Below are 24198 nucleotides of genomic sequence, written 5' to 3'. Positions count from 1 at the left end.
CTAATGCATCGAACCTTCGTTGAAGTTTGTTACGATACTCTGAGAGCCGAATAGCTATCCATTTGTCAATTGACTTTGGTAACTGTTGTAGCTTTTAAATAAAGCACTTGTGTGTTCTTTGTAACCTGTGTTGGTGTGTTTCTTTTGGGCTTCCCGGCCTCATATTATTTTTATGTTTTCACACCCTAACACCCACCAGCGCCTTGCATCAACATATAGGTCCTCATCACGAGTTGGGCGGTAGCGCCAGCACGATTAGCGACCTAGCGCCAGATCACGGGTTTGGCGGAAGGGTTTTGGCCATTCTCCATTGGGCCTATTTGGGAATTCCTCATTCCCCATTGGGCCCAATGCGGAAAATTTGCACTATTACCGCCGGCAGATTTACCGCCGGCAGTAATCGTGAATTTTGCCACGGATTTCCCCCAGCTTAGAGCTGGGGGGAAATCGGCCACAGCCATGACCTGGCGGACCCGGAAATGTGGCAGTAATAGCGCTACCACCGCATTTAAGGGTTGCAGCCAGACTCATGATGAGGCAATCACTTTGATTATGTGCGTGTGTCTGGCGCTGTGGGGCCCACGGGGCAGGCATGGTATTTTGTTACTGGACATCTACGATAGATGTTCAGTAAAAAATACCATCTCTGCCCCGTGCCCCCAGTGCCTGGCATACACACATAACCACATAGATTGTGTGTGCATGTGCGGAGCTCGGGACCCAGGGGACAGGCATGTCATTTTTTTTACTGGGCATCTATGATAGATGTACAGTAAAAAAAAAACATGTCTTACCCCAGTGCCCCCAGCATCTTGCATACACACTATCACATTCATTGTGTGCGTGTGAGGCACTTGGGCCCAGAGGGCAGACACAGCATTTTTTACAGGGTGTGCCCAGTAAAAAATGCCAGCCCAGTCTGCTGGTATTCTTAGCGCCTCACATGCAATGTCAAGCCTGACCCCGAAGTCTCCCCAGCGCCTTGCATGTACACACAATTGATTATCTGTGCATGTGAGGTGCTGGAGGGTAATGGGGGAAGGAATGCCATTTATTAATGGGAATCTTAAAGATGGCCAGTAAAAAATACCATGACTGGGCCACCCAGCACATTGCATGCACACAATTAATATGTGCTTGTCAGGTGAACGGGTTCTGGGGGGGCAGGCATGGCAGTTTTTCCTTGGAATCTATGCCCAATAAAAAATGCCATGACTGTACCCTGGGACCCCAACTCCTGGCACACATCTGCCCCCTGGGTCCCACAGCACCTCGTAATCACACATAATCACATTCATCATAAATGTGATTATGTCTGAATGCAAGGCGCTGGCACACAATGGAGCAGGCATGGCATTTTATACTGCGCATGGTTGAAAAATCCAACAAGATAAGTGTTATTATATGGCCAGACCTGCATTGTAATGCAGCCAGTCTAGCCATTTCTCTTTGTGGCATCATATTTTATATTGGGCATTTTTGGTAAAGCAGGCATGATAAGTTTTATTACGAAGCAAGACTGGACTTTTTTATGCAACCAGTCTAGCCATTCCTTACTGAGGCATGACATTTTGTATTGAGCATCTTTGATAAAACAAGCATGATCAGTAGTATTATTTTTACTGTGGCATGACATTTTGTATTAGGCATCTTTGGTAAAACAAGCATACGTGTTATTATATAGCTAAACTGGCATTTCTATGCAGCCAGTCTAGTTATTTCGTATTGTGGTATGGCATGTTTTATTGGGCATCTTTGATAAAGAAAGCATGATAAGTGTTATTGTGTAGCTTGACTGGCATTTCAGTACAGCTAGTTTGGACATGTTTTCATAATTTGGCATGCATTTATAATGGTAAAGCGAACTGGAGTATGTTCTTATGCGGGGATACAGCCATATATTGGCAGAATAAACATGGACATGTTTTCATATACTATCATTACTGGCATTATGCACAAAGTAAACATTAGTATGTGCTTAAATGGGAATAATAGGGTATAATGGCGCAGTCAGCATCGAAATGTATGGGCACAGCCAGTGTGAAAATGTTTTATACTGGCAGATATTGTTGGAAAAGTCATCATGAAAATGTGCTGGAGAAATGCTGCTGTGCACTGTTGGTAATTTGCTTGTATTGGTTGTTTTAATGAGTTACCCAACAAAACCCAATTGCAAACCGTTTGGCTTTTTACCCAATTTTCCAACAAGTGTGCCTTAAAATGCTCAATTTGGAGACATGCGCGCTCCCTCACTACACTTGGTCGATCTGGCATTCTGGGACAAATATTTACGCCCCTCCAGTTAAATAATTCACCAGCCGTCACTGCTTCTGCTCCCAAACTTCATAATTTGGGTGTTTTGTGTATTAATCCCCAGCCCTCTGCACCAGCAGACAGTTCAAATTATGTTAACAGCTTGTGAGTGCACTGTCTGATCATAGCATCATCCACATACACGTGCCACAGACCATTGTTGCTCATCGGGACATCTGCTTTGTTAGCTACGAGATCTGGGACCACACCATCACTAATTATTTTGAAATGGACTGGGGCAGGGAAGTAGCCTTGTCTAACCGCTTTTCAAAAAGCAGATTTTCTGCATCTGCACCATGTAGTCCATACTTAATTCTTGCCGAGTGCTCATAACACATTAACCGATAAAGTCAATAATCTCATGATCCATTACTTTGCTCGTTAGGACTCCCCACAGCTGCATAAAATATACTGGGCCTCATTACGACCCAGGCGGTAAGTTACCGCCTGGGCTGTGACTTTACCACCATGGCGTAAACTACGTTTACGCCATGGTGGTTGGCGGACTTACCGCCCCATTCCGACCTTGGCGGGGCGGTAAGTCCCCAATCCCCATTTACCCTTCCCCATTCCCATTTTTGCCCCATAGGGCATAATGGGAGTGGGGAAGGCGTTAATTACGCCACCGTAAATTACGGTGGCGTAATTAACTCCATGGTCCCTTAGCGCCATGGATTTTAACACCTGCTAAAAGCAGGTGTTAAAAGCTCCATGGCGCTAAGGGACCTCGTACTCAGGTGGTAAGGGTCGGCGCTGTTTACGCTGCCGTAAACCCCTTACCGCCTGGGTCGTAATGAGGCCCACTGTGTTGGATGCATCTGCAAGGTCTATAAACGTAAAGTAGCCCCTCCCCATTTAATATTACGCAGTTTTGCATAATAATGTTTAACATAAACATTCACTCAGTATTGGTGCTGCATAAACCGGCCCGGGCCTCACTTAAAAGGCTGTGTACTGTAACAACAGCCTCCAGGCGTGTTCGCAGTAATTTATCCCAGATTTTCCCCATGAAGACCAGCATGGAAATTCGGTGATCATTTTCTGGCTGACTTCAATCTCCATTTTTAAATATTGGTACTACCGTTGCTGTATACCAAAATGTAGGCAATGCCTTAGTGGAGACACACGCATTTGCAATCTTCACAATGAAAGGCCTCACCAATATCTTCACAGTTGTGGGTAAGCATAGTATAGATATCTCTATGAGGACTGATGAGTTGGTCAACAGCAGGGTGATGACGAAGGACATTATTGTCTTTTCAGGACGGTCAGATTGAAGAGGTTCCAAAGCATGCCTCTTTGTGGGACTCTGATGTTGTCCTAGGTTTCCTATGCTCTTTGCCAAAGAGCTATTCTCTCTCCAAAAGAGGACTTTCAGAGAAGTGTACAATGCTTCTCTGCACAGTCTCTTACCATAGATGGTCTAATGTTAAGGCCGTGGAGGTATCTAGAGCACGATTAGACCAGTCGGTTGCCATTTTGTCTGAACAGGTGCACAAGAACACCTCAACTATCACATTGCCTCCCTCCTTCCATCCGGCATCAGGGTAAGTTGTGCGTGGTCTGAGGCTTATGTTAGTGTGAGAGCAGGACTACCGACCTTAAGGGTGATGGAGAGATGTCCAGTTTGTCCTCTCTTTCAAGAGGCCATGTTACCCAATTTCTTCTCCTGCCATATCTAGAAGGGTCAAATGGGTAACAGAAGAGTCCAGTGCTAACATCACTGTTCTTTACGTGGCTTCCTCTTGTGGTAGTTGGGTGTGTTAGGATATTGTGGCTGGGGTGGTTTACACAAAACTTTTCTGGCAGCGGCTTGGTCATGCGACTTTTAAAAGATTCTTCTCCAAGCCTATTAATTATGCTTCTTCTTTTGATAATGGATGGCTTTCAAATCACATAATATTTGTTTCAAAACATTACTGCCCAATTACTTACCAGTAAAGTGACTCCAAGTTCTAATCTTCCTCGTTGCCTAGAAAGCAACTCATCCATCCGTCATTAAAATCCTTTAGTGTTAATGTTTCTCAGATTAGCACACTCCCTAAATCTTGCTCAGTGTGCATGCCCTGTGCTATCACACTCTATCATTGTAAATTGATTGCTTACCAGCAACAATTTGAAGATGTTCTTTTTGGTGGAAATCTGTCTAAACGATTCTTCTGGTCCTGATAGACTTTGTTTATCACTCCCAAGGCTATGAGCGCATTCATCTCGACAGAACCAACAAAAATGGTGGCGGGCTTGCAATTATCTTTAAACACCATCTCAATTTACAAAATATAACATTTGAATGTGTATGAAATACTCATGGTTAAACTATCACCCTGTAATACTAGCGCACATACTTTTGTTTCATTATACCAGCCTTCAAGCAACAGCAAGGCTGCGTTCGGAGTGCAGATAACAGACTCTTTACTATCTCTCTATACCTCTAAAAACAGGTGTTTGATCCTGGCTGAATTTAACATTCAGGTAAAAACCTTAATGACACGTATATAATTGAATTTGGGATTCATTTTCCCCCATGAGTTTTATTTACTATGGTACAGTCCAATGATCACGCACTTTTTTTATGTTTGTATTTTTTTTTTTTTATGATTAAATCTAACAATAGATTAATATCTAACAATATTGATCTTAATTATATTTCTTCCTGTACAGTTGTTCCGGGCAGCTCATTTTGCATCACTTTTTGAATAAGGGCACACAAGGAAAACAAGAAGCCCTAGAAGGCTCAGAAACAATCACAGTAATCAGGTATTATTTTACAAATGATTATGAACTGCTCCCAATAAGAGAGCTATGCAGATTTTATTAAGGGAGCTTTCGAGGTTGGGGGACATATTACAGGAACATTTCATTCTTGCATGTGTGGTAGCAGTAGGCTAAAAATTGCCCTCATGCAAAACATTTACTTTGTCAATGCATTTTTGCACCAGGCCAAATCACAACCCAGTGCAGGACAGACATTGCACTGGGGAATAATGAATTAAAATAAAACACCATTTGGACTAGGGACATCTCTGCCCCAGTGATAATTGAACTTCTGCAAAGTGTCTGTACTATGCCCACAGATGTAAAAGCCAGTGGTGATGCATTATTCATCAGTGATGCTATCATTAGGCGAGACCCTCTGGCGAGAGAGACCCTGTTACAGCTACGCTGGTTGAGTAGTCACTGATGTGCTTCTTCAATTGTATGCAATAATCACAAAATAAAAGGGATGGCTAAAACGAACTCGAGTAAAAAAGTCCCAAATATGCTCAAAACATGGTCGGTTAACGTTCTGACAGCCATACATTTGAAAAGCCTTTTAAGTCCTGCAATTAAGCTTGTCCTGTTGGACGTTTAAAATTAAATTTGAACAAAAAGAAGTTAAGACATATTTTTAAAAAAACAGGATCCTGCGCTTTATTACCGATAGATGAATGCTGCTTCCATTTCATGAAACGCCTTAGCACCACTCCTGAAATGCTGCCTTTTTACTTCAGTGGATGCATGTCACCTTTTGTGTCCCGCTCCTTTCATGACACCTATGTTTTCTTTCTTTGTTGGGACCCCCTAAAAGACGACAAGGCACTGCATGCCTCCTATGCACAATTCCCTGTTCCATTCTTCTCCTCCTTACCAGCCTCCTTCGTGTTGTGCTTATGAGCTATGGGCGTGCTACGCACACACTTGCCTTCAGTACTCATCATATATGCACCTTTTCAGGTCGGTGTGTATGGTGATTCGTTTTTCTCCAATGCACCCTTTTTTAGGATTGGTGTTCTTTCGAGCGGTCTGTTAATATGAAACGAGAAAAAAAGAGTCAGAAATACATGTAAAAAGGGCCCTGGCATTTGCCTGACAAACACCTCCCAGCCCCAAATCTGATTTCAGTCCCTGATAACTTGCTGCCGTAGCTGGGCCAAGTATCCAATGCCATTTACAGCTTTCACCAAGGTGCGTATGATGAGACCTCTGTCACAGACCACCACCACGTGCTAAGTGCAGTACTTTACCATCGTTAGCACCCCGGAAAGGGTGGCCAATCAGGAAGCTCGGACACCGGCCTGAGTTGTCGGGTATAACCCTGCTTTCTGAGCAGCCTGATTGCTGCTGCTCAGTGCCCCCTTTACTTCCCTGCTCCTCCTTCCCCATTCCCTCTTTACATCTTAACACAAGTGTAGTTCCTAAGCGGTTGCTTAAAAAAAAAAGAAAACTGAATTCTTGGTGCCCCGCCCTACTACATTTTCAGAGTCTGTTTCCGTGTTGATTACATCAGGGTCATCAACACAAAAAATGGACTTTGAACATGGACCGTGTCACTGCACCTCAAGGTTTTTTTTTAATGTTAATGTTAATGTTAAAGGTATTTATATCGCGCATCATTACCAACGGAGTTGGTCTCCAGGCGCTCAGGCGGATCTGTAAACAAAGAGGTGGGGGTTGGGTTAGTGGGTGAAGAGGGCGTAGGAAAGTGAGAGGTGGTGTCCTGTTCGCAGCTTCACTTCGGTTTTTCGCCGTGCGCTGAGCTTGGGTGTGAATAGCGGATCGAGTCCTCGTCTACTGATGATGCGATTTATGTGTTGACTGTTTGTTGTTGCAGTGTGGAGAAGTGCATAGGGTTTGCTGTGAGAGGAGTGGTTGTGTAAGTTTTTGTGTGAATTAAGCATGCAAAAGTTAGAGGTTATGGTTAGTGGGTTATATGTCTCATAATCCTTGTAGTTTTGTTTTATGTTTATGTTTTATGTATACAGTTATCATATTGGGTAGGTATATTCTTTTTCTTTCTTTCCTGACTGTCTAGTTTCCAGGGTGATTTATTTATTTATTTATGTATTTGTTTATTTATTTATTAACATTTATAAAGCGTGCATCAGCCCTAAGCCATCGTGGCACTGTTACAGAGAATAATTGCTGGTGACAGAAGAATAATACTTAGTTACATGATATGCAGTGGTAAGCGTAAGCAGCAAGTAGAGAGGGGTTAGCAGGGTAGAGGAAGGAAGAAGGGGGAGGCTTAGTTGTACAGTGTCATTTTGAGGCTTTTGCGGAAGGCTGCGAAAGAGGTTTCGGCCCTAAGAGCATTAGGTAGGGCATTCCAGAGTTTGCGATGGCGTGGCTGGTTCCTAGCTAAGTTATTTGAGCTTAGTACACCCGTTTGGGTGAGCATTATCCCTAGCTCGATAGTGATGTCATATTATCATTCCCCCTGCTCCTTCCTATCTATTTACTGTTGGCAGTCCATTGGGTAGGTATATTATTTCTCTTTCCTTTCCTGCCTATCTAGTTTCTAGGGCAATGGTGAGGCTGGTCCCCAGCTAAGTTATTGAACTTAGTACACCCGGGGGGGGGGGCGAGCATTATCCCTAGTTAGGTAGTGGTGTTATATTATCATTCCCTGCTCTTTTCTATCTATTCACTGTTGGTGGTGCATTGCTGCCTGTGATTACAAGGTGGGCCAGGTGTTGTTGCTAGGTGTTGTTGCTAGGTTATACCTTGCCGTCTTTCCAGATTGATCTGTGGATGTTTTGGTATGATTCAATGTGGTTTATCTTTCAATTGATGAGTGGATATATTGTAGATCTGTATATCCCTACTTCTTTTAAGGGGGATGGCTTAGGGAATCAGAAAGGCTCCTCTCTCAGCCTAGTTCCTCTGTGTATGTCCTAATGGGCATAATATCTAGTTATGGGGTGAAGAGCCAGGATTTGAGGAGTTTCCTGAATTGTAGGTGATCTCTTGTGTTCCATATGTTCGTTCCAGGATTTTGGGGCGAGGAGAGAGAAAGACTTTACTAGCCGGTCAAGTGGCACAGTGAGTAGAGCGCTCGCTTTGACATCCATGCAGAGCTTGTTCACGCAGGTTCGAATCCTGGCAGGGCCAAACTCAGCCTTTCATCCTTCTGAGGTTGATAAATGAGCACCACACACCGTGGGTAATAATAAGCAGCGCTCAGATACCTGAGGGTTTGTAGCGCTATATAAATGGGAAATTATTATTATTAAAGAGGATCCTCCAAGTTTTCTCTTGTTTGATGATGTGGGTTCCAAATGGATGTCGCTACTTTATCTGAGTGGCCTTGTAGTGTGATGTACGTTTATTTTTCTTCTAAGGAACTCTGCACCTTGGTCATGGATTTATCTGTGTGTTAGGGCACATTGTTTTGAACTTGATCCGCTGTTTAATGGGTAGCCAGTGTAGCGTTTCCAGTGCTGGTATGATGTGTTCTCTTTGAAGTAGTTTAAGGAGCAGTCTGCCCGCCACATTTTGTATGCATTGGAGTTTATTTAGGAGTCGTATACGCATGCCTAGATGTAAGCTGTTGGTGTAGTCTAATCTGGACATGATGAGAGCGATGACGGTAGTTGTTTTGTTGGTGAATGAGAGGAATGGTAGGATCCTTTCAGCCACTCGCAGGAGAAAGAAGCATTTTTTGATTAGGGCATTTACTTGTGACTATAGAAAGAATTTGTTGTCCATTAGGACTCCCAGTTTTTTTTACAATCAAATAAGGGGCTGTGATTTCACCAAGTTCTGTTGGCCATGGGATGCAGAGGTTGTCTTCTCTGTTTTTTGTGATGATCATTATTTCTTTTTTGCCTGGGTTGAGTTTGAGGTAGTTTAATTTCATCAAATTGTATTTTTCATGAAGGCAGTTCTCTAGTGTTGAGTTTTCTTCTTGTGAGTCTTGTATTTTATAGACTATTTTTGTGTCATCAGCATAGTTGTAGCAGGTGAGACAATGTCCTCCGATGATTTTTAAATAATGGAAACAGGTAGATGTTGAATAGTAGTGGCGAGAAGGATGATCTCTGTGGGACTCCGCATGACGATTCTCTTGGGCTTGATTTGTAAGGGTTCATCCATATTGTTTCTGTTCTATTAGTTAGGAAGGATCTGATCCATATCAAGGACTTTTTGGTGCTTCAAAATTCTTCCAGTCTCATGATGAGGATGTCGTAGTTAGCTGTGCCGAATGCTTCAGAGAGGTCTAAAATTATTAGAGCAGTGTTGTTGTTTGAGTCTGCTTTTGCCTTTAGATCATCCCCGATTGAGATAAGTATTGTTTCTGTTCCTCACATCGGTATTAAGCCTTCTTGTGCCTAATTTAATAGGCAGTGTTCTTCTATGAATTGTTGGGTTGTTCTATATATGTGTGTTTCTAGGAGTCTAGCTGGGTAGGGGATGTTGGGGATGAGTCTGCAATTGGAGAGGTTCTCTACGATGCCAGCTGTATCCTTGAGGAGTGGTTTGATGTATGCTGATTTGAAGGATTGTGGCACTCTCCCTGTTGAGATCGATGGGTTGAGGACGTTCCTGTAATATTCCATTGGTGTTCCTTGTGGGAGGATTGATTTGTAGATGTCAGGGGGGCAAGGATCCCAGGCAGCCTGATTTGTTGCTTTGGTTTACCAGTTTGATGAAATTCTCCACTGATATGTGCGGGAAGGTTCAGAGTTTGCTCTGGTGCTCCTTGCATCGGTGGGTGTCTTCAGTGTTGTGCTTGCATGGTCTGTTTTGTATGGTATGTTGGATGGTCATGATTTTATTTTTGAAATGATCTGCAAGGTCACTGCATAGTTTCTTTGATGATATTGGAGCGTTGTTGCAGCTTGGTGTGTTTTTTATTTAGTTTATGATTTTAAAGAGTTATTTTTGGGTGTTTGGTGCTTTGAGGATTCTGTTGTTGTAGTATTTCCTTTTTGCGTTTTGTATGTCCTTTTTGTATGAGCAGGTATGTTGCTGACGTTTGTATTTTTTTCCGCAGTCTTTATTGATCCTCCATTCTACTTCTAGGTTTCGTTTTTTTCCTTTTCATGGCGCCTAGTAGTGGAGTGGACCATTTTGCCATTGCTCTTTGCGGGATGGTTTGAAAGGTTTTTCTTTGGCAATCTCGTCAATTGTTGTGGTGATCCAGTTGTGAAGTATATCTATTTTAATGTCTAGGTCAGCTTCGCCCATCGTTGTACCTTGTGTTTTGGTGATCTCCAGTAGTTCTGTTAAGTTGGCGTTTGCACACCCTTAGCACCCACGTAGGAACTACACAGGTGCAAACGGCAATATAACCATCAGGGGCAGGCCGTAGCTGCCAGCAGCGGCCCATCACCTGCATAAAGCGTCACTCACATCGCTCTGGTCCTTAACTTTGGCAGTGGGCTGTTATGATCTCCACTATCCCCACCTACAGCACACTGCCTGGCAGCATGCCCTTTGCTCCTCTGCCTGCATTAATGAACCCTGTCGCCAGCATTTCTCCAGATAAGCGGGCCTTATTCTTTTTCTTTTGAAGAATCCAGAGGCTTCAACAGGCAATAGCAACAATCCGTAGAAAGCCATCTCACACTCATGTTCCCTTACTTTTTAGGGCAAAACATCAAACTACCTCCGTTGATACTCAAATGAATGTACCCTTAAGCTATCCTTTTAGAAGAAAGCCAAAAGATACATTTTGAGTCCTTGTCCATTTGCTCTGCTGATGCTGTAAAAGAATACGTTGCATTACTGACAGCATGTCAATACATGCAGGCAGTAAGGCAGCCACTTTTGTCCTGTGGTGGGGGAATAAATACTATGGGCCTCATCACGAGTTGGGTGGTATCCCCGGTGGTACTGCCAAACCCCCCAGCGCTATTAGTGCCGGATCACGGGTTTGGCGGAACGTTGAGTCCCCATTCCCCATTGGGCCCATTCGGGAATTCCCCATTCCCCATTGGAATCAATGGGGAATTTTCAGCGCTACTACCGCCAGCGCTATTAGCGCGGCAGTAATAGCACCAAAATTTGACAAAATTTCAGTGGGTTTGCCGCCGCCCAGAGCTGGGGGTAAATCCTGCCAAAGCCCTGATTTGGCAGACCCTAAATGCAGCAGTAATAGCGTTACCGCCGCATTTAAGGGTTACTGGCAAACTCGTGATGAGGCAGTATGTCTGTCCGTTCACCAACTCCTCCTGATACATGCACACAAATGAGGCAGATCGTAATAAGTGGCAGAAACAGTGTTTTCCATCAGTCTTTCTGAACCACCCCTAAAATTGCCCCCATTGTAAATGCCTCCCGCAATTGTTAATTGTGGGAGGAATTTACATTTTTCACCAACACATAGTTCAAAGGAGAGGTATAAAGGTGACTTTGCCTATGTAAAAAGCTGAAAATTGCACTGTTGTGACTGTTTGCACAGAAGTGCAAATTGAAGTGGTCCCCTCAATGCCATCTATGTGTAAAGTGAAAAGACCCCCCACCCCATCGTTTTTTGATAGGGAGAGCTTACAGCATGAGCCCAAAAGTCCTTTTACATATGATTGAGCAAGTGGCATAACTTTGTCGTTACAGAATGGACCACAAGGCCACATCAGTAATGCCAACAGAGTGGTGACTTTGGTGTGCCAAAAAATTGCTAACCAGAGCGGTGCTAATTTGCACGAGTTGTAAAGCCATGAAGTTCAGCCATCCCTCCCTCTTATGCCGAACTTTGCATTGTATGAAATGCACGTGGTCCGCAATCATAGCAAGTTACACAATGGTTAAACCACCACAGTAGTCTTTTAAAAAAATCTGCAAGGGTCATGAGTGTTCATTGATTGGTGAGGGGAAAGAGATAGTTGGATTAACACTGTAGGTACTCCCGACTGAAAGGGCGCAACCAGGGCTCACAGCCCCTCACAATAGCAGCGTGGGGTCCCGGGCACCTTGGTGCAGTAGTATAAGTCGAGCTGCATTACGTCGTACACCGTGCTAAGTCAGTAAAGCAGCTAGCAGAGTCACACATGTTACATTGCTACGTGTGTTGTTCTCAGCACTAAAGATCTATGAAAACAGGAAAATATCAAAATATGTGGCTTTCATTGGTCATGTGAATGTCCGCATCCCCTTTGTACGTCATAGATTAACTTTTAAAAAAACACCTAAAACACTGACATATTAGTGAAGATTATTTCATAGAAAATCGCAGAATTTACCTGCTGCAGAATCTTATCATACTATATTCAGAATTCATGCAGAAACGGATTAAACAATGTCATGCTAACGTTGTTCACAAAAGTATACAGTGCTATTGCAACCGAAATAACGGTATCTACCTGGCATTGCCAGTGACGAATACACTTTAAAAAATCAAGTGTTACATTGCAAACCCTATTTGCCAGCATTCCGACCGTGCAAATTCCTTAAAATCATCATTCGAACACCTCATAACACTGATAAAATCCTGCGAGCCTCGAGCGTCCACAGGTGGCTAGCGAAAGAGGAAGGCAGTTGGAAATCTCAAGAAGCCTTTCTGCGCACGCACATTAAATGAAAGGGCTCTATTAGAGGCAGGGCGTACCTATGGACCACCCAACGAAGGGGTTTATTTCGACACGTCGGTCATAAATTCTCGTGTTTATTTAAAGAAATGTCAGGAGAGGATTCTAAATTGGAGCATTTCAACACATAATTGCTTGGCTGTGCTGGGCCGTACCACTCAAGAGAGCAATTGAATGTTAGTGCACAGGGAGAGTGGGAATTTGAGGCCTTTTAAATGTATGCTGTAATGAGAGTTTGTAAAGGCGCTGACATTATATATGATCAAGGAAAATGAAAAGGTTGGCAGGCGGCGACATTTTGTTTTCTCATTATAAACTACTACTGTGTATTGCAATTTCTTTTATAGAAACAAACGTCATCGTGGCTTTTAAGAAAATGTAGGCTGTTTCTCTTGCCGATACTGGAAGCTGGAATTTAAAGATATCGGGCCTGATTTACACAAATGTGTTCAATGGGACTTTCTCATGTTAAAAAAATTTTGTAATTCAGGCCCATTGGGTAGTCTAGCAACTTTGCAAAATCGAATGTTTTTCTTTTCTTTTTGTCCTGGGAAGGGTCCGTTTCTTAACACAGTTCTGAACTTTGCTGATTGTAGCATATCTATGTCACCAAGACCGGCGGACTTACTCAAGGCGTAGGACAAATGTATTTTTTGCAGATATGATTTGACAAGACATTTTCACTGCTTTGTTATATGGTGGGGCGCTTATATATTCCTCTGCGGGTGCAGAAGTCTGATGGGCTTTGGTGCGAAAGCAGATAAACACATAGATCTCGTAACACAAATCACTCACAAATGATGATGTGGATTACCGTTGTTTTAAACATGTGGTAATGACAATGTTTGCTTGGTTTACAAGGCATCTTAAAGTCAAACAATTACTTATTACTTACTCAGGAGCAGAGCAAAGTCTACAATAAAGACATTGGAGAACCATCCACTGCACAGTTGAAGCTAGGGCAGTTTGACCTAAGTGCTTGCATTATATCCATCCACACCACTCAGTCCGCAAATGATGCAGTCCAAACACTCTAGATATTGGACAAATCCTGTCCACATGATCTAGACTGCCTGCACGTTTGGACATGCATGATTGCAATATCGTTAGGGGCACACTAAATACATAACTACTACATAATCACCTCCTCAGAGGTACTCTGCCTTTCCTCTCCTTCCCCCAGAAGCTCATCATATCCCAAGCTCTGGTTCCCTCTAGCTTGGACTTTTGTAACAGCCTCTTTCTAAATCTACCTGCCTCTACTCTCCGCCCTCTGCAACTAATCCAGAACAGGACTGCGAGACCTGTCCTTGGCCTCAAGCCCTGGGATCGTATCTCTCCAGCTCTGAAATCTCGCCACTGGCTCCCAGTGGATGCAAGGATTAAATTCAAAACCCTCTGCATTGTCCACAAGGCTTTCTTGGGCCTGGGTCCAAAATACCTTCAGCTATCCCTCCACAAATACCTCCCCTCTCGAGTTCTTCGCTCCTCTACCTCCAACTCCCTCAGGGTCAGTCGTTTTTCTAAGAAACGAGCTGGTGGTAGATCTCTGTCTTCAGCTGGGGCCTCCCTCTGGAACAGCCTCCCTGCCACTCTAAAACTTGAGGAGAACCATCTCAGGTTCCGGAAGCACCTCAAGACCTTCCTTTTTTCTTCTGCCTTCGCTCCTCCTCTCCCCTGCTGATCTGTTCTCTCTTGGCACCATGCAACTGGCCACCCTTTGGGCCCAGGTACCTACTCATCCTGCCACCCCCCTGCACTGCCTCCGTGCTACCCCTTGCACTGGGGTCTATATCTGTACCCATACAACCCCCCCTTTTTCTTCCTGCACTTATCTGATCTACCCTGTCTGCTGCCTTAAACCTAGCACTTGCAAATTGCTGGCTGCATTACCACTGTTTGTTGCCTTTATTATTTATTTATTGTTATTTATCTGTTTCTCCTCGGCTTCGCACGTTCCACCTCTCCCCCTTCCATGCACTTTTCCCCTCCCCCCTCTCCCAAGCACGTTCTCAATGTCACTGGCCCTAGTAAGATCGCTTCTTTTGTTCTCCCCTGTTCCCCTCCCTTGCCTTGTCGCGCTCTGAAACACTTGTTTACGAGCGCGATAGAAATAAAATATCAATCAATGGTATTGAAGATGACAGTACATTCCTTCTGCTAGCAGGTCCTTCCAATGGCCCTGTTATTACTGTAGCTACTGAAAGTAAACCTAAGCCAACTTTGTACTTACATTTTCACCAGATAATGAAAATGATATGTTTTAAAGACATATAATTTTCTGTTCAATGTAACTCCCCACTCTTTGTTCCTTACAGCCTAATCATGAAGCCACAATCAGTCAGGCATATAAAGGTGGGCCAGCTGTGATATTAGATGTCACGATTTATTGGACAACCTCTCAACTCGGGGAGTCCTCCCCCAAGCAAGGTGGTGAAAAACAAAGCGATTTGCAGATTCAACTTTAGTGAGGACTCCAACCTACATAGAACCATTCAGCAAATACCCTGATTACCACCAATAAGCTAGGAACCAGGCCTGTGTATAGTAAGAATATATATTTATTTTAGTTTTTACAAAGAATAATAGAGCAGTCACAAAAACAAAAACATCAGGCACCAACACTGTGGCACTACACAATATCACAATTTCAAATTACTTGCACCAATTTACTAACCTATATTTCTAATGGACTTTCAGTTACTACAACACACAGGTAAAATTTGGAGATGGGCAGTCATCACTTTACTTCGGATTTCTTGCAATTGAACCCATAGAAAAATGTAAAACACACAGTGATTGCTTAGTTTGTTACCATGCTCTTTCCTCCCAGCAACCCACATCCGCCAGGCATCAAGCAGATATGACCCATTTGGTGTGAAGGCAAATACAAGGAGTGGGAGTGCAATGTGAACATGGTTTTGGCTATTTATTTGAAAGGCAAGGTTTCAGAATGCACTTTCTGGGAAAAATCGTTTTTCAACCCACAATAAAGTAAAATACAAGGATTTGGGGATTCTGGTTTCAACAATAAATGGGAATACATGGGAAATTTCATTTTGCACCACTCATACAAGGGAAATGCAATGCTTTGGGATTCTTGTTTGAAATTGATGGGAACATTTGTTTTACACATTCTAAATTCAATTGAAAGGCATAGTTTTAGGGTTAATTATTTTTGGGATTAAGGACACCCCCTTCTGTACACAAGTCAGGGGTTTCAGAAAAATAGTCACCCAAGTCCTTATTGTCTATACCGGCTCTAACACACTGGGCATGAACTTTGTACGTTTCGAACTCTAACAACACTCATCCTGTGATGTTCCTATATGGGAATTAATTGATGTAACATTAATTAAATGTGCTAAGGGTCTACTCAATTTCAAACCACTCCCCCACAGTGAAAGGTAAAGGATTAAGGAAGGCAGTTCCCAATACAATTCAATTTAAATGGATAGGATGTTTTTCTGTAGGGGAATTAATAGAGTTATATTTTTAAGAAAATGTGCCAAGCATCTACTCAGTTCCACCCTCCTACCCACTAAGTGAGATGAAGATTAAGGCTGGCAGATTCCCCCCCACACTTTTGTTGGAATTTGGATTAATCTACTTACATGGGAGGCCTTTGTTATGGGGCATAAAAGGAAACCACTGGGCACCTCTGAGGATTGCACAGATCTGGTCAAAGGCTTCGGTCAAGGATAATCCCCCGCACCCAGTCCTAGTCTGGCTCCTCAAATGGCAGGCCCAGCTAGCTTCTAGATTTCCCAGTCTCTGTTTTCAATGCAAGGTTTAAGGCCTTTGAAGGTAAACAGCTTTTCTCCTGCCAAGGATTACCCTGATGGCCTTGGTAGCTCTCCTTGCCTCTCTGCTAGTTGTTCCTCGCAGGAGTCCAAAAGTAGACTGCATCCAGGACTAGAGTGGAAAAGTCCCTCTCAGATTGAAAACTGATCTCTTGTAGGGGTGATGACACTCACATATTATAATAATTTCCGTGATACAGATTGGCAAACACTCTCCCTCCCCTCCCCTCAATATATCCACTGCCTGCTGATATGACAAGGAGTTGGGAGGTGTGGATGATGGAGGCTCAGGGAGGAGAAAGATTCATCATCTCAAAATGACAGGTGCGTTTACCTTTTCAGTGTTCTTAAAATCTCCCAACATGGCAGCTACCTTAATTTTTCAGATAAATTCAGGTACATTTATATTTTTGATATCTATATTTCATGGCGAGTCTGAAAATACTCATATTATTTTGGCATGGCCTTCCTGGGAGGAGTTACCATTTCTTCGCGATTTGCTACTCTGCCACACTAGTGAAAAATGTGACACTCCACAATTCACATCTTAATTTCAAAATCTAACAGTCTACCAAGTTCCCAGTTCTCCGGAATTATGAGAATGCCAGATCATAACCTTTTTCATAACTCAAATTGTATACATCACACAGAATTCATATGTACATGGTACCGGCAGTATTCTTATTCCATTTAATATGAGCCTGGGATGAGTTCAGTGGAACACACAATGCTCCTTTTATTAAGGAAAATGTTAATCCTATGTTAACCAGCCAATGCTTCACATGTGCCCCTCAGTTTCACAATACCCCCTACCTTTTCTTAAGTTCATTCCTCTTCTGTCACATGGCCACGACATCTGCCTGGCTCATGTTATTCCACCATGCCCTCCGTGTCTTCAAAGGTCTTTGTTTGAAGCTAATGCACAGTTAATGGGGAGTCTACAGCGTCCACAATTCTGATCTAATTCTTTCTATTTCATTGTATTTTAAAATAAAAACCAGGCCTGCTTTTCCTGGTGGGCCCAGCACAAAGGTCTTGAGGTCAAAGTTTCAGAGGCACAGACCTTTCAGTTCAGTGGGAAAACAAGCTACATACATAATTCTAACAGAATAGCATTTTCAATTGAAAAGATGTGTTCAACATGACATTTTGTGTCATATCTGGTCCTGCTGTTTATAACAACAATCCAACATTTAAACAGATATAAGTTCACATTTGGTATTATACACCCATAGGCAACAGTTAACATAGGAAATGTGGGGTACGTGTATTTCGTGGGAGCGCAGGGAGTTTCAAACATGATAGGCCTTGGGCGAGCGGGGTACGTGTATTTCGGGGGTACGCGGGGAGTTTCACACGCGATAGGCCTTGGGCGAGCAGAGTCCGTGTATTTCGGAAGTGCGCGGGGAGTTGCACATGCGATAGGCCTTGGGAGAGGGGGTACATGTATTTTGGGGATACGCGGGGAGTTTCACACACGATAGGCCTTGTGCGAGTGGGGTACGTGTATTTCAGGGGTGCGCGGGGAGTTTCACATGCGTTAGGCCTTGGGCAAGCGGGGTACGTGTATTTCGGGGGTACGCAGGGAGTTTCACATGCAATAGGTTTTGTGCGAGTGGGGTACGTGTATTTCGGGGGTGCGCAGGGAGTTTCACACGCGATAGGCCTTGGGCGAGCGGGGTACGTGTATTTCGGGGGTTTGTGGGGAGTTTTACACGTGATAGGCCTTGGGCGAGCGGGTACGTGTATTTCAGGGGTATGTGTGAAGTTTCACACGCGATAGGACTTGTGTGAGTGGGGTACGTGTATTTTGGGGGTGCGCAGGGAGTTTCACCCGCGATAGGACTTGGGCGAGTGGGGTACGTGTATTTTGGGGGTACGCAGTGAGTTTCACACGCGATAGGCCTTGTGCGGGTGGGGTACGTGTATTTCATGGGTGCGTGGGGAGTTTCACACGCGATAGGCCTTGGGTGAGTGGGGTACATGTATTTCGGGGGTACGCAGGGAGTTTCACACGCGATAGGCCTTGTGCGAGCGGGGTATGTGTATTTCAGGGGTACACAGTGAGTTTCACATGCGATAGGCCTTGTGCAAGCGGGGAATGTGGATTTTGTGGGCGCACAGGGCGTTTCACACGCGATAGGCCTTGGGCGAGCGGGGTATGTGTATTTGGGGGGGGGTGCAGCAAGTCAAAGGGGCCCCTAGGGGTCCCTCGTGCTATGGAAAAAAGGCAATGACCATACCCTAATGCTAGGGTTTATTGCAAGCAAAAGATAGTATCAAATGGCCAATTCTGATCTCACGCCCCGCGACGTGAGTTTCCTAGACCTCGAGGGACGCAAGAGAGCGAATTACGTACATCAGTTACATATATACAAAATGCATATCATACAATCAGCAAAGTCATGTTCAACACCCCTCTGTATTAAGTTCCTTAGAACTCGGGATGAATATGGACATATCCGACAAGTATGACGATTATAATGCATTCGATGTCTATTCTAGTAACAATGTGCAATTTAGAAAGTGCGGAGACATCTTTTAGAACACAGTGGTTCTGTTCTTGGAAGCAATCTGTACACGGGGGAAGAGCCACATTCCAAGCTTTGCTATCTATGAGGTACTATTCGTGTCCAGGGAGCCGCCACGTTCTAAAGGGTTTTGCGAAGGGGGGCCGTAAGAGAAGCATAATTCAAGCCTTTAACTGTATTATTCTAACATATTCTACCATCGTACGAGACTGGCTGGCAGCTGTGAAGTGATTAAATGTCCTGCAGCTTCCTCCCAAGGCTACAGAGAGGGAGCGTGGGCATTCCTCTCTGGGCTACTCATGAGGAGTTTCAGCAAACTCTTCAGTCCCGCGACCTTGTCCTTTCATATTCAGACAACAATGTTTAACAGTTGAGCAGAGTAAGCAGAATTTGCAAGAATTGCAAGCTGCAAAGCAGTTTTTAGACAGAAAGCAATGAGCAATGGTTAACAAGCAAAATGGCGATTCTTGCTACATTTAAAATGGCCGCTCGTCGGTCAAGCATGGCAGTTTATATTTCTATAATTTGGTGCATAAAACGGTTGGCCCACGGCCATCAAGTTACGTCTATCATTCAAATGAAGGGTATTCATTTTTCCTGATTGACAAACCCTCCTTTTGGCCGTGTGCCAAACGTCTTATTTATTCATTGTATCCTCCTCTTCTGAGGAGAAGTCTGGGGTATCTGCATCTGAATCATCTCCATCATTAATGTCTATCGCCATGAATTGTTTTACTATTTTTGTTTCCTCAGTGTCTCTGTTATTCCGGCCATGTGTTTGTTTTCCTCTCAACACCATGTGCATACATCCCTTAGTACATCCATCAGTTATTTCAGTGCATATTATTGGTAAGCATTGTATGCAACAGAAGCATGTTATGAATATCCCGAGTACCATCATTAGTATCGAAATTAACTTCCATCCCCAAGACTGCAATAATCCCCATAACCAGGATTCTATCCCCCAACCCCCTTCTTCAGTAGAGAGTGTGGAACGTATGACATGTAATTTCAGGATTGCTTTAAATATCGTAGGGGAGTAGTCATCTATATGCACACAGCATGCAGTTTTTGCGAGCTTGCAAACTCCCCCACAATCAACTAATATTATATCGAGAGCCATCCTGTTTTGAAGTGCCATCAGTCTTACTCCTTTTTCTTCTAACGTCATATTCAATAAAATATCCGTTGTGGAATCTATTGTTTTTTGTAATATTCCAGACAGTTTTCTTATATTGTAAGAATTTTCTATTTGGGACAAGAACGGTAGAAATGATTTGGCTATATTCATTGCTATCATTCCATACTCACTACTCCTTCGAGTTCTACCTTTTGTTCGTCTGGCTACTTCTGCTGTCTCCAAGAGGAATACTCCTGGAAACAGTAGACCTAGGTAGCACGTACCTCCCCAGTTCCTAGGTAACCATGGATAGGCTTTTTCTCCACATATAAAATAAACAGGGTCTCCCACGTACACGGGTTCTATTTCATGTTTTAAAACCACTGTGTTCAGGCAGTTGCTAAACGTTCCTACTTTATAGGAACCCTTTTTCTGTAGACATAGGGGAGCAGTTTTGGGGCTGTGATCCACTGCATAGGCAGGGGGCACAGCATCTTTGTTCCATTCATCCCTCATCCGAAATGTCATTACTGATGTTCTTTCTGCTGGCGGGGTTGGTCTATTCTGCCTATGTAATCTATCTAGTCTTGTTATTTTTCGTGTAATCTTTCTCATGGGTTCTAGTGCAAACACGCGAGCTTTTTGGAATATGGAACAACCCACAGGTCTCATGATTACTTCCTCAAATTCATTCATATTGGCCTCATCTAGCTGACCCGTATTACTCTTGTTCCATTTCCCAAAGAACATTGCACTTAACGTTACTTCACAGGAATAAATCAATGGAAATGGTTGTGCATACCAGCCTATCCCTTTCCCACTGTGCTGTGGTAAATGGGCGCAAACCCAGCAATCTTTTTTCTTTAACACTGCATGGGTCATGTTCATGATGAGCAACAATGTATTGTTGCCGTAACCTTCTCTATGTCTTTCTTCCATTGGGGGCAAAGTACCAGTGATTACATGAACCGGGCTTTCAGTAGCTGTTTTTGGCAAAAGGGTTTCTAATGGGTGTAGGTACTCCAGGAACCATAGTGTTATAGCTGCTATTGTTGGTACTATCATACTTAAGAAACATAGGACCAATGTCCAAATCAGTACCTTATTCTTCTCACCATGCTTTTTCCCTAAATTTACAGTCTCTAAATCTATTATCTTTTCAGCAGGGGTGCAGGAGGAGGCTGAAACCGGTTTTGACTTGTTCTTCATCATCCTTCTTCTTGCTGGCAAAGTTCGTCGTGAATGTCTCTCGTTCTTGATGCCAGAAAAGTTCAACGAAAAATGTCACAGTTCAATTCTGCCAGCCTTTTCACAGCCTGGATCATTTATCCACTCCCGAGCAAGATTAGTTGTTCTTTCTCCCACTGTTCAGACAATTTCTGAACAGTTCTTTATTGATAGAGTACCATGTGCATCCAGCTTGTCCCGCTCTGGCTTAGGACACATGTACTCTATAAGCGCACCGAGGAGCCGTGAGTTTTGAATTGTCCGACTTGCACAATTCTCACACTTCTCTCCTCTACGCCCCTGGTTCCTACTCCGTCCGTGAGTAGAACCAAAGGCCAAAAAGAAAAGCACCAAAGATCTGTGGATCACTTTGCCTGTCGAGGCCGCAGATTATATCGATTTATTCCTGCTATTGTATGATCTGTGAATAGTGCCCTTGCATTTCCAGTATCAGGCTCAGTGTCAGCCTGTGGCACAATGATGGGCAGCGATGGGCGTCGTGGCAATGATGTAGTTTCTTTCTCTGGCTTTGGTGTATTCGTGAGAACTGGTGGGCGCCAAAGGGGTGCACGCGTTGTTTCTGCTCGTGTTTGCAATGCAGCGTTTGTGTCGTTCGGCAGTGATGTTGTTTCCGCTGAGCAACGTTGGGGCACTTTTTGCCCTTCCCCCTTACTGACAGCCTCCTCAGGCTCTGTTTCGAGTTTCACTTCTCGTTTGCGCTTTGTTTCAACTTTCACTTCTCGCTCAGGCTGATGCTGTGGCCCTGGACTGGCAACAGTTTCTTTCGTTTCCGAGACCGTTGTCTTTTTCTCGTCGTCTGGATCAGGCAGCATGGATCCATGCCTTGCGTCCGTCCACTCGGATGGCCATCTGTGTTGCCAAAAGTACCTGATAGGGGCCGCGCCACCTGGGTGCTAATGCTGTCTTCCGTTCAAAGCTTTTGATTAGCACCCAGCACCCAGGCTCCAGTGAGTGCCCCAGTCCTGTATATCGCACCGGCAATGCCTCCTGCACCTGCTGATGAATCAAACACAACTTTTGTATTAAAAGTCCACAGTAAGTGCTTAAGATAGGATGCTCGACCTCACATCATTTTCTGTGCTGCGGTGCGCACCATACATTTGCTGGTCTCCCCATTATAATCTCATAAGGGGAGAGCCCAGTCTTAGCCTGCACAGACGTGCGCATACACAACAGTGCTAGGGGTAATGCATCCACCCAACTCAACTTGCTCCCAGCGCAAAGTTTCGCTATCTTTGACTTCAGGATTCCGTTGTGTCTCTCCACAAGCCCGGCAGAACTGGGATGCCTGGAACTGTGGAATCGCTTCTCAATTTGCAGACCTGCACAGATCTGTAGCACTACTGTGCCCACAAAGTGGGGGCCGTTGTCTGACCACAGGACACAAGGCAACCCAAACCGTGAGAAATACTCCTTCAGCATTACTTTTGCTGTGGACATGGCAGTACAGTCTTTTAAAGGATATGCCTCCACCCACTTGCTGAATGCACAGATTACCACTAACACATACTTGTAGTTCTGGCACCTTTCCATTTCTATGAAATCAAAATGGACCACCTCAAACGGCATAGAGGGTGGGCCGAAACTACCTGCTGGAGTTACGGTTCCCTTTCCTACATTGTGTTGCAGGCACGTGATACAATTCTGCACTAGCCTTTCTGCATTCTTTTTTATGTGCTCATTCTTCCATACTTTGGATAAATGCTGCACCATTTTCTTTGCGCAAATGTGGTTAGGGCTATGCGCCGTTATAACCATTGCAGTTACGTAACAATTTGGCAACATCCAGTTCTTTGTTTCCTTGTCCACCCAACATCCTTCCAAATCTAACTCAGCAGAGCCCTTAGCCCACCCCTGAATCTCTTCGGTCGTGGCCTCAGCCTGCATTTCTTTGACTGTGGCAACTCCATTCTCTATCATACAAGGTACTTCCTCAGTCTGTACTGTCATCATTTTATTCCCCAAATCTGTGGCTTTTTGCTTCGCAATCCTGTCTGCAAACGCGTTTCCCTCTCCCACTCTGCATGTTACTTTCTTATGCGCCTCGCACTTTACTATAGCTAGGCGCTTTGGAAACGTGAGCGCAGACCGCAATCGCACAATCAAAGGGCCATGCTGAATCCTGGCTCCATGTGATGTCAAGAAACCCCTCTCAGCCCAAAGTCGGCCAAAATTGTGAACCACGCCAAAGGCGTACTGTCTGTCAGTATAAATATTTACGTTCAGATTATCAGAGAGTTCACAGGCTCGGGTCAGTGCTATTATTTCTGCGGCTTGTGCCGAATTGTAGGGGATCCTTCTGCTCTCTACAACTCTCTTTAGGGTAGTAATTGCATATGCAGCCGTTGATGTGCCATCAGGTAATTTAAAACAAGAGCCATCGCAAAATAACTCCCCATCTGGCTCTTTTTGTGGGATATCGCTCAAATAAATCCTTCCCTTTGTTTCTTCTTCAGTGATCATTAAACAACCATGGGGTGGTGATTCATTGTCACCAATTTCTGCTATGGGCAGTGGCATTAATTCTGCAGGATTCAATGCGCTACACCTCATAATTTGGATGTGGGGTGCAAACAAGATGAGCTCATATCTTGTCAGTCTAGCTGAGGTGAGGTGTTGCGTCTGTGTCCTATTTAATAGAACGTCTATAGCATGTGGCACCATCAGAATGAAAGTGTGCCCCAATACCATTCGTTCCGTTTGTTTCACTGGCGCAGCAGCCACTGCGACAGATCGCAAACATCGTGGTAGTGCGCGCGCTATAGGGTCCAGCGCGCAAGAAAAATAGCTGCACGGCCTATTTCTTCCACCTTGTTCCTGTGTCAAAACCGCCAATGCACATCCTTCACTCTCACTCAGAAATAGTCTGAAGATCTTTTTATAGTTGGGAGTGC

This window comes from Ambystoma mexicanum, chromosome 6q (assembly GCF_040938575.1).
Source record: "Ambystoma mexicanum isolate Mex_15411 chromosome 6q, UKY_AmexF1_1, whole genome shotgun sequence".
Classification (NCBI taxonomy): Eukaryota; Metazoa; Chordata; class Amphibia; order Caudata; family Ambystomatidae; genus Ambystoma; species Ambystoma mexicanum.
The sequence above is the reverse complement of the archived record's forward strand: the minus strand, read 5'-3'. Positions refer to the sequence as shown.